This window comes from Dipodomys merriami, unplaced genomic scaffold, assembly GCF_024711535.1.
Source record: "Dipodomys merriami isolate MVZ:Mamm:240054 unplaced genomic scaffold, mDipMer1.0.p SCAF_10, whole genome shotgun sequence".
Lineage (NCBI taxonomy): Eukaryota > Metazoa > Chordata > Mammalia > Rodentia > Heteromyidae > Dipodomys > Dipodomys merriami.
In genome coordinates this window covers 25,556,501-25,566,168 of record NW_027202271.1, presented here as the reverse complement: position 1 = coordinate 25,566,168, position 9,668 = coordinate 25,556,501, and the positions used below count along the sequence as shown (strand labels likewise).

Sequence of the window (9,668 nt, the reverse complement as noted above, 5' to 3'; positions counted from 1 at the left end):
AAATAGCAGGTTTACACAATCCCTGGTATAGCCATGGTCTGATTCTTAAGACGCTTCCTCCCTCTGTCAAGTGCTCTGTGGATACAGAGCACACCATGACTTCTGAGAGCCCACTTAGCTGAGCTTGAAGCCCACAAAGCACTCCTCTGGTAGGGCTGTGGTGGTGGCTCTACTCAAGAAGCAAAGCAGTTTCCAGCACATTCAAACAGTGTATCAAACATCCTTTAAATATCAAAGTGAGAAATAAGAAAGCAACATATTCATGCTATGAGAAAGATGTTAGAAGGGACAGGCTGTGTAAAGTTGAGGTTGGAAATGGTTCTCCAGCTTCATTTCTTTGGCTTGTTGGGTAGTGGCTGGAACAGCAAGATATGAGGTTCTGGTTCATGGATCATATAATGAACCCATCTCTGACTCTGTTGAACACCAAGATACCTCCATTCAGATTCAGACATCAAATGGGTTTTAGGGACAAGTTTGGCTATGTCCTTGGGTAACATGACATGCCTGTATTTGAACTCCTCATCGTCGTCGTATTTATCCGATTAGTAAATTTGTTTATGCGACATGACTGCTCCACCAGCGAATTTCCAGCCGTGCGCTCCCAACCTCCAAACAACTCCCGACAGCCTCACTTCTTTATTACCAAAACCCTCTCTTAATTGATAGTTATTTAATATCTAATAATATTCCTTCAATAGTTGAGATCTTAGAGCTTTTGGAAGCAAAACTTGGAATTAAGTAACTATCATAAAGGAAGACCACACACTGAAAAACTAGAAATATTGAAGCAGAGATATAGAATGTTTCTCTTCCAATACTTCACTATTGCATTTTGTCTTACTCATAGACCCTCTCTGGCTAGATAAGATTCACTTTTGCGTTCTTCTCAAAGCTCTGAGTGTGAACTCAGAAAGGTCTAGACTGTTTTATTGGTGCTATGTTAGACTTGAGTTCCTCTGCATCATATCTCACTCACAGTACTGATCAAGAAATATAGAGTATGGAAGAATCAGACACTAATATTCCAATAGGTGTTAGAAGGCATAGAGTCTCACTTCTGCACCCAGGCCTTCACTTTCTCTTTTCAGACACTAACAATCTAAGACTCAGAAAAGATTGCCTCCTAATCTCAAAGCAAAGTTAGAAGTAGACCCAGAATTTGATTGCCTGAAAATTATTTGGTCTCTAAAATAGTAAGTTGGGGTCAGAAAAAAAAGGATCACTCTAGATAGACATTTCTTCAATCATAAAGTATGTCAGGACAGGATTTAAGGCTGGATATTAAATTCTTCCAAAATCATTGTTGATGCTGAGAAGAGAGCAAAGGTCAGGAAAAGCTAACCATCACTCCCAGAAAATCAGCACTTCGAAGAAATTGCTAAAAATTCCCACCAATGATTTCAGTTATTGGCAATGTGAAATCAGATGAGCAATAGGAGGATGGCTGAGGCAGTTCAGAACTTGATATTGATTGTCTGCAAAGCACTCATGTTTATCTGCCAAGCCTGAAAGAAATAATATTGCTTCTGACTCATCCGTGTCTTAGAAATTGAACATGAATGCCACTTGTTAACAAAATATAACTGTTTTGTTGAGGAAAAAATCTAGCAAATATAGTTTCCATACTAGTAATACAAGAACAGAGGAGAATCAACAACACAATGTCTAGCACAATCATGTTGCTGTGAAATGATGTCTTCCATGGAGGAGTTTCCTAGCCTACCATGAGTTCTACCCATGCCTTCAGACACCATTTTCCTCAATTCCATTAATGTAGATTGTTTATGTAGGTGATGGCTACAGACTAGGGGAAAATGCAAAATTTCAGAGAAGATCAAAACTAGGGAAACTGTCAGAGGTTCTTGTCTATAAGGACCATAATATATTTCTTAGAAATACATATTTCTATCAATTTTCTAGAAATAGAATTGTATTTCCTAGAAATCTTCTCACAAAAATTACATGTTCTTGGGTAAAAATCTTAGACGGGTAAGATGAATGTAAAAAGATTACTAACACGTTTGTTAAAGCAGATATGCAGGTTCAAACTCATAAACCAGTGACCAGAAAGAACACATCTGTATTCACTAATGTATTTGTTAGTGGAGCTTATTCACGGGACACCACATTCATGAAAACTGTAGGAATGTCTAAGAAACACACAAGAATGGCATTGTGTAGGTTTGAATTTGGTGGATGATCCTGAAAAGAGATTAAGGAATCAAGGGCTAGTTCTGAATGACACACAAGCAATTTGATGATTGGTGAGACCAAAAATTTGGGGCAAGATTAGAGAAGAACTAGGGATGTTACTGAAAGGGAAACAAGAACTCATTTAAGAAGGATGTTAGTAATTTTCGTGGTATGTGTTTGGCCTTGTCTGTGTTCTTCTAGGTATAATTTTCCCCCCTGTGAGTAGCATTGATTATGTTGGCCTTGTTTGTATCCTGTTGGAAATATCACATTTTGTTGAGAACATTACAACATTATTGTCAGTAAGACCAATTTTCATTTCTTTAGTATTTAACTGGCCAGCACTTGCTTTGATGAGCAGGTATTTGAGTCTGGAACCAGAGCTGAATTTTTCAAGTATATGCTATTAACACCAAATTTACAAGCCATCTTGTCTCTCTGTCTTTCCTCCTAAATAGCTTTCAGTTTGTCAACTAAACTTACAGTCATTAGAATTTCTAATGAAGAGAATTAAAATATAACACCGGACTGAGTCAGTCCTTATGTTTCCACCTAGTTTGGGAGAGGGACAAGATAAATTAGAAGTAATTTATACACATTTTGATTTTGGTTTGTCCACCTGACTCTCCCAAAATGGTCCGAGAAATCAATAAATGTGTTGCAGGCATTGTAAGTACAAATATGAATATAAATGAGAATAGAAATATGGAATATGGATCCTTCCAGAAAATAAAATATGGTCATGTTTTTGTTTGTTTGTTTGTTTTGCTAGTCCTAGGGCTTGAACTCTGGGCCCGGCTGCTGTCTCTGGGCTCCTTTTGTTCAAGGCTAGCACTCTACCACTTGAGCCACAGCTCTACTTCTGGCTCTCTCTGTGATTAATTGAAGAGTCTCATGGTCTTTCCTGCCAAGGCTGGTCTCCTCAGGTCTGTCTCCTGAGTAGGAAAGATTTGGCATGAGCCACTGGCACCTGGCATATGCTTACATTCTTAATAAAACTTTTGTTGTCCATTACAACCCAACTCTTTACTTATTTTCTTTCTTTTATTTTGGTATTGAGTAGAGAGACATGCAGATATGGATGGCTGGGCAAAGGTAGAGTAGAAAACTCAGAATCAAAAGAGCTGCTTCTGTCCTTTTCTGGGCTGGTTGGCACAGAGCTAGAAGTGAATCCATCTACAGATAACTCCTCTTCCTCACCATAGGCAAAATTCAGAAGAGCTGAAAAAGCTTTGGGAACTAGTTAGAATTGGAATAGCACTGTTCACTTGAGTTAGGCCTCCTACTGAGGACTTTGCCCTGGCTCCCAGGAAAAAGGTGTGTAGAGGGCTTGGATTTTTATGTGAAAATGGGGACATCCACAACAAGATGTTTTCTGACCCGAAAAATTAGGCTGAATTCGACTCAAGAGTTTTTGTCTTCTCCTGAGCAGAGGAGAAGAGAATAATTGTATCTTAGTGGGCTGACATTCATTTGCAACGAAGTGTTCTTGCTCACCAAGTAATCATCAAATATAACAATTGTAGAGAATGTGTTATTCTCGTGTGAAATTTTAGTAACAGCCAACTTGCGGCTGTGATTATACTGATTATGTACCTTGTGTGGGTGCTCTGCAGTAATCACAATGAGATGAAAACAAGACCAAGACCCACACCATTCAAGACCAAACTCTAGAAATACACTATTGAACAGCACCCCCCCTCCCCGCAAAGCCCCATTAAAGTCAGGTTTCACAGAGGAGGAAATTGAATGAACTTTGGACAAATAAATATGTTATCAACCCTCCATGTACTTTGCAAACACATCTAATTTCTCCAAGTGCTAATTTCCTCATCTATGAAATGCAAACAATAGTGTTGACATCATAGGTGTTAAATGTATGAACTTAAGTCACATGGGTAAACATGCAGCTATTTCTTTGGCCTTAAGTTCATCTTATTTGTGAGCCCACATTTGTGTTTGGTGGCAGAAAACCTAGAGTCAGGGAAGTTCAGACTGGTCTTAAGATGATTATGCAATCATTTACAATAAATTGTATACATTATATATATATATATATATATATATATATATATATATATGGTAAATTTCATGTATAAATTGTAAAGTTGTCTATTCAGCCTCTGCCAAGGAAGCTCATCCTTGCATTCACTACTTTCTGAAAGATGTTCCTGTTAGCTAACTTTTTCATGCCTTTTTAGTTTATAGGACTATTCTGAGGCTGAGGCCATGAAGACCACCTACATCCCTTTCTCAATTGGTCCTGGATTTGGATCTCATATTCTACAGTTTGTTGCCTAATAGCTTGAATGAGATGCTCAGTTTGAGGATGTTGAACTGCTTGATGGTATGGCACAAAGGAAAGAGTGGGCGAATTGAACCAGGATGACCTTGGTTCCAAGATTCACCTCTTACTAGATGTAGTCGTGGGAACTTAAAGAGAAAAGTTCTCTCCCTCTCTGTCTTTTTCCCTCTTTCTTGGTTTCTTTCTCATACACATATGCATGTGTTTGTAAACAGTAAGCTGGGAATAATAATACCTGCCAGTCAGAGCTTTAAATGTAAAATGATACATTGAAATCAAAGCATTTGCTAAGAGAAGATGCTTTTCTTTCCCCCAGTTTGTAATCAGGCATGCAATTTGGAAAAAAAAACTTTTACTGAAATTTTTCTCTGCCAGACTGGGGTTACTGCTTGATTCCAACATCTGTTTTCCCTTACTGACTTCATTTCATTTTGTCAGGGGGAAAAAAAACCCTCAGAGTAAGAAATTTTAAAATCTGTTGATAACCTACAATATCTTTGCCCATAGATACTAAAATAATCATATTAAGAGAACTGAAAATTATTGAATTAATCACTTACTTGGAAGACTGCAAATTCTGAAAAAAAGTGCATGTGAAGATGAAAATTTAATTTTGTTTATAAATTGCTAATTTACTTAAATATGTGGGACAAGTTGTTATACCTTGAATCTCTACATTTTCTATCAGCAGAGTCAATTACAAAACAACCTAAAATAAGGCAATTGGAAATTAAAATAATACTTCCATTACTTTGCATGCACAAGGTCTTAGATTTAATCCTCAGTACTGAAAAACTTATTATGAGTATATATGCTTTTACTACTACTACTACTACCATTTATGAAACAGAATTATTTTTATTTTTTTATTGTGTTCTGGAGCAAGTCATATTTAACTTTTGAAGTTAATTGAAGTTGCGTTGTCAAGAGATCATGCCAACATGGTGAGTGCCTGCAATCTCAGCACTTGGAAAGTTAAGAAGAAAGGTCATAGATTCAAGAGTAGTCTGGATTACATAGTGAGTTCCAGACCAGCCTAAACTATATAGTGCATCTTTGTCTAAAATAAATATATCTGTAAATCAGACAAGGAAAGGCTAACATCACTATAATGTTCTGCCTTCTATCAATAATATAACTCTTCAATATATACAATATATAAACATCTGGTATATTTTGGTAGTTCTGATAATTTCATATATTTGTTTGATTTTATATATATGTATATATATACACATATGTGTATATATATACATATATATATATACCTCTAGCTGCCATCACAATTGTCTACACTTGTGCTTTTAAACTATTCAAGGAAATTACATAGAAATCAGTTGACTTTGAGAAACTGATCTTAAATTCCACAAGTATAATGAGGTTTTATTTATTGTAATGACAAATATAAATAAAATAATTCTTCAGAAGTGTTATGTACAAAAATGAACTTTACAACTTTGGTGGTGGGGGGGAGGGTTGGGTGGAGGGGGAGAATGATGGGATAGGAAGGGGAAACAAAGGAAGAGGCCACAATGCTTGATAAGAAATGTACTCATTACCTTGCCCATGTAATTGTAACCCCTCTGTACAGTATTTTCACAATAAAATAAAGAAGTGTTATGTACAAGATACTTCCCAGGAATGCAGGCAGCTGTGAATCTATCTTTTTCATCCTCATATATTTTAGTTTTTCCTCTGAGAAATGCACTGCTATTTTTTTATTTTTGCCTTAGCAATGTAGCTAAGGAGCAAAACACTTTTTTTGTACAGCACAACTTTATGGTACAATTACTTTGGTATCCAGACTGCAAATTGCTTCCTAAATAACCTGTCTCTTGGCATTCAAATCCTGTCCAACCTACTGTTCACCCATGGGCTACTGTGGGAATGAAGACAGGGGGCGTTCCAAGCAGACTATAAACACAGATGGAGGGTTTGGCCTTTTTTTGATTGTTTAGTTTTTTTTAAATTTTATTTTTAATGGATATTTAGCATTGTATTTGTTGATGGGTACAGTGGTACAATTTGATGCTTGTATATAAGGTGTCATAATCAAATCAGAGTAATTAGCAACTCTGTCTCTTCCAATAGGGTCATTTCTATGTGTTAGGAAACTCAAACTCTTTCCTTTAGTGACTTTGGGCTATCTAACTAATTATTATAGGAATATGGAATTCATTGTTGTAGATTAGAGTTTTCCTATTATGTTGCATAATGTGAGAAGGACTCCCTCCCATGATTGTGTTTTGATACCCAGATTTGGCTTCTGTCTTGAACTGAATCATTTCTCCTGGGTTATGCTAGTCACAATGTAATGGGGTCATCAAACTGTCCAATGAAAAAATGTCCTGTCCACAGCCAGCATGAATTCGCCTGCCGTATAAACAACTCATGATGGAAGCAGATCCTCTGGCCCAGTTAAGCAGTCCTGGCCTCGTGAAAGCCTCATGAAGCACAAACCATCTAGCGAATCTGTTCCTAAATTCCCGACTGACAGAAAGTGTACCAGATGATGAGTTTATTAGCATTCTCAGCCACTGCATTTTGGGATGCTTTCTGGGTACAGCAATATATAAGCAATACAACCACTCTGTGAGCTAGGTACATTGAAACTTTTCATTTCATTTAGATTTAATAAAATTTTTATTATGTCCCTTTTTCCTTTAAGCCATCAACTGGGAGTCTCATCAGGACAGCCATCGACATAACAAGGAATGGTAGTGAGCTTATAAGCTGTTGCCAAACACATGGTCCAGCAGTAGAAGAGAAACTTGTCCCTGGGTGGCAGGGTGGGGTTCATGCTACACTAGGAGCTGACTCAAGTAATAACATAACAAATATCTGAACTGTTTATACACAAACACTTCTCCAGTTGGACTATTAGTTGAATATACACCAAGGGTTGTAAAGCACAGACTGTTCACAGACCTTATCTCTAAAGATATGGATCACATGACTTATCTCATCTAGCATCTAGATACTTTATATACTCCGTGGTATGAAATTAGAAGATTGTAGGGGGAAGAAAGTGTGCAAACTACTGTTCATTCCTCCACCACCACCACCTGCTTCTCCTCCTCCTCCTCCTCCTCCTCCTCCTCCTCCTCCTCCTCCTCCTCCTCCTCCTCCTCCTCCTCCTCCTCCTCCTCCTCCTACTCCTCCTCCTCCCCCCCCCTTCTTCTTTAATTCTTTTTGATGGTTGTGGGGCTTGAACTCAGGGCCTGGGCTCTGGCCCTGAGTTCTTATGCTTAAGGCTAGTCCTCTACTACTTTGAGCCATAGCTCCACTTCCAGTTTTCTGGTGATTAACTGGAGGTAATAGTCTCACTGGGACTTTACTCCCCTGGCTGGCTTTGAACTGAGATCCTCAGATCTCAGCCTCCTGAGTAGCTATTATTACAGGCGTGAACTGCCTGTGCCCAGCTGTTTACTCTTTTATATATCTACCTCTCAGTCTTTTTATTTGGGACCTTTATTCCCTACATATCTGATCCTCTCTTGTAATTCTTTTTAATCTCTCTTCCTCTTTACCTACTAACAGATGGGATAAATGTTCTTAATAGAGACCCAGAAACACAACAAATCAAAGAAAGGTTAGACAAACGGGATTGCATGAAGCTGCAGAGCTTCTGCATGGCAAAGGACATAGCTAGCAAGATGAATAGAAAGCCCATGGATTGGGAGAAGATCTTCACTAGCCATACAATGGACAAGGGTCTTATATCCAAAATATACTTGGAACTCAAAGTATTACATCTCAGAGAAACAACTGCCTGATAAATAAGTGGGCTAAAGACTTACAGAGAAACTTCTCTGAAGAGGAAATAAGAATGGCAAATAGACACAGGAAGAAATGCTCAAGCTCTTTAGCCATAAAAATGTGAATCAAAACAACATTGAGATACCACCTCACCCCAGTTAGAATGGCTATAATCAAGAACTCTAATAACAACAGATGCTGGAAGGGATGTGGACAGAAGGGGACCCTACTGAATTGTTGGTGGGAGTGTAAACTTGTTCAGCCACTCTGGAAATCAATATGAAAGTTGCTTAAAAGACTCCACATAGAGCACTCTTGGGCATTTACCCAAATGATCGCAAACAAGACCATACTAAAGTTACCAGCACAACTATGTTTATTGCAGCATTCTTTACCACAACTAAGATATGGAATCAATCCAGATGCCCCTCAGTAGATGAATGGATCAAGAAAATGTGATTATATATATATGTATATCTATATACATATATATATATATATATATATGAATTCTATGCCTCCATCAGAAAGAATGACATTGCCCCATTTGTTAGGAAATAGAAAGACTTGGAAAAAAATGATATTAAGTGAAGTAAGCCAATCCCAAAGAAACATAGGTCTCATGGTTTCCCTTATTTTCAATAACTAGTATATGTCTGGGACAAGCAGAAAAGATCAGATAAGATGATGTTAAATGAAATGAACCGCAAAGTAGAGACACAAGTGGTTTTTTTCTTTCTTGCTATTGTTTCTAATGTATTTATAAGATACCATGTGATTTTTTTGTTGCTTTGTATGTCCCTCCCCCACGGTATAACACCCCTTTTCACTGTATTTGATGTTATAATTTGGGGAGGGGAAGGGAAAAAACAAAATGCTTAAATAAGGATACAGGTTGACCCATTGCAACAATGAGATGTACAAGACACTATGTAAAAAAACTACCTTTACAATTTAGGCGGGTGGGAGGTGGGGCGCAGAGGGAGTGTAGTTGAGGAGGTGGGAGAAAAACAAAGGAGGGGAAAAACAATGCTTGATAGGAAATGCACTCATTACCTTGCTCATGTAACTGTAATCCCTCTGTACAGTATTTTCACAATAAAAAAAACTATTAAAAAAAGATGGGATAAATGACAATGTGGTTTCAAACTGCCTTTCTAGCCTTTTCTCTCATTCTGTTGCCTCACATAAATCCTTCACTTTAATGGAAGTGTTTCTTTCCTGCCAGGCATGCTGGTGCACAACTGTAAATACTGTAAATCCTGAGGAGGCTAAGGCAAAGGATCATGAGTTTATGCAGCCTGGCATAGTGAGACCCTATGTCAAGTGTGTGTGTGTGTGTGTGTGTGTGTGTGTGTGTGTGTGTGTGTGTGTGTGTGTGTGTACTCCTTTCCTATACTTCATTTAT

The 9,668-nt window shown here is 37.8% G+C and overlaps 1 pseudogene; it reads right to left on the bottom strand.

Moving 5' to 3' along the window:
* Window positions 1-253: 253 nt before the first annotated feature.
* LOC138837711 (cyclin-dependent kinases regulatory subunit 1 pseudogene) lies at window positions 254-569 on the bottom strand (annotated as a pseudogene).
* Window positions 570-9,668: the final 9,099 nt, after the last annotated feature.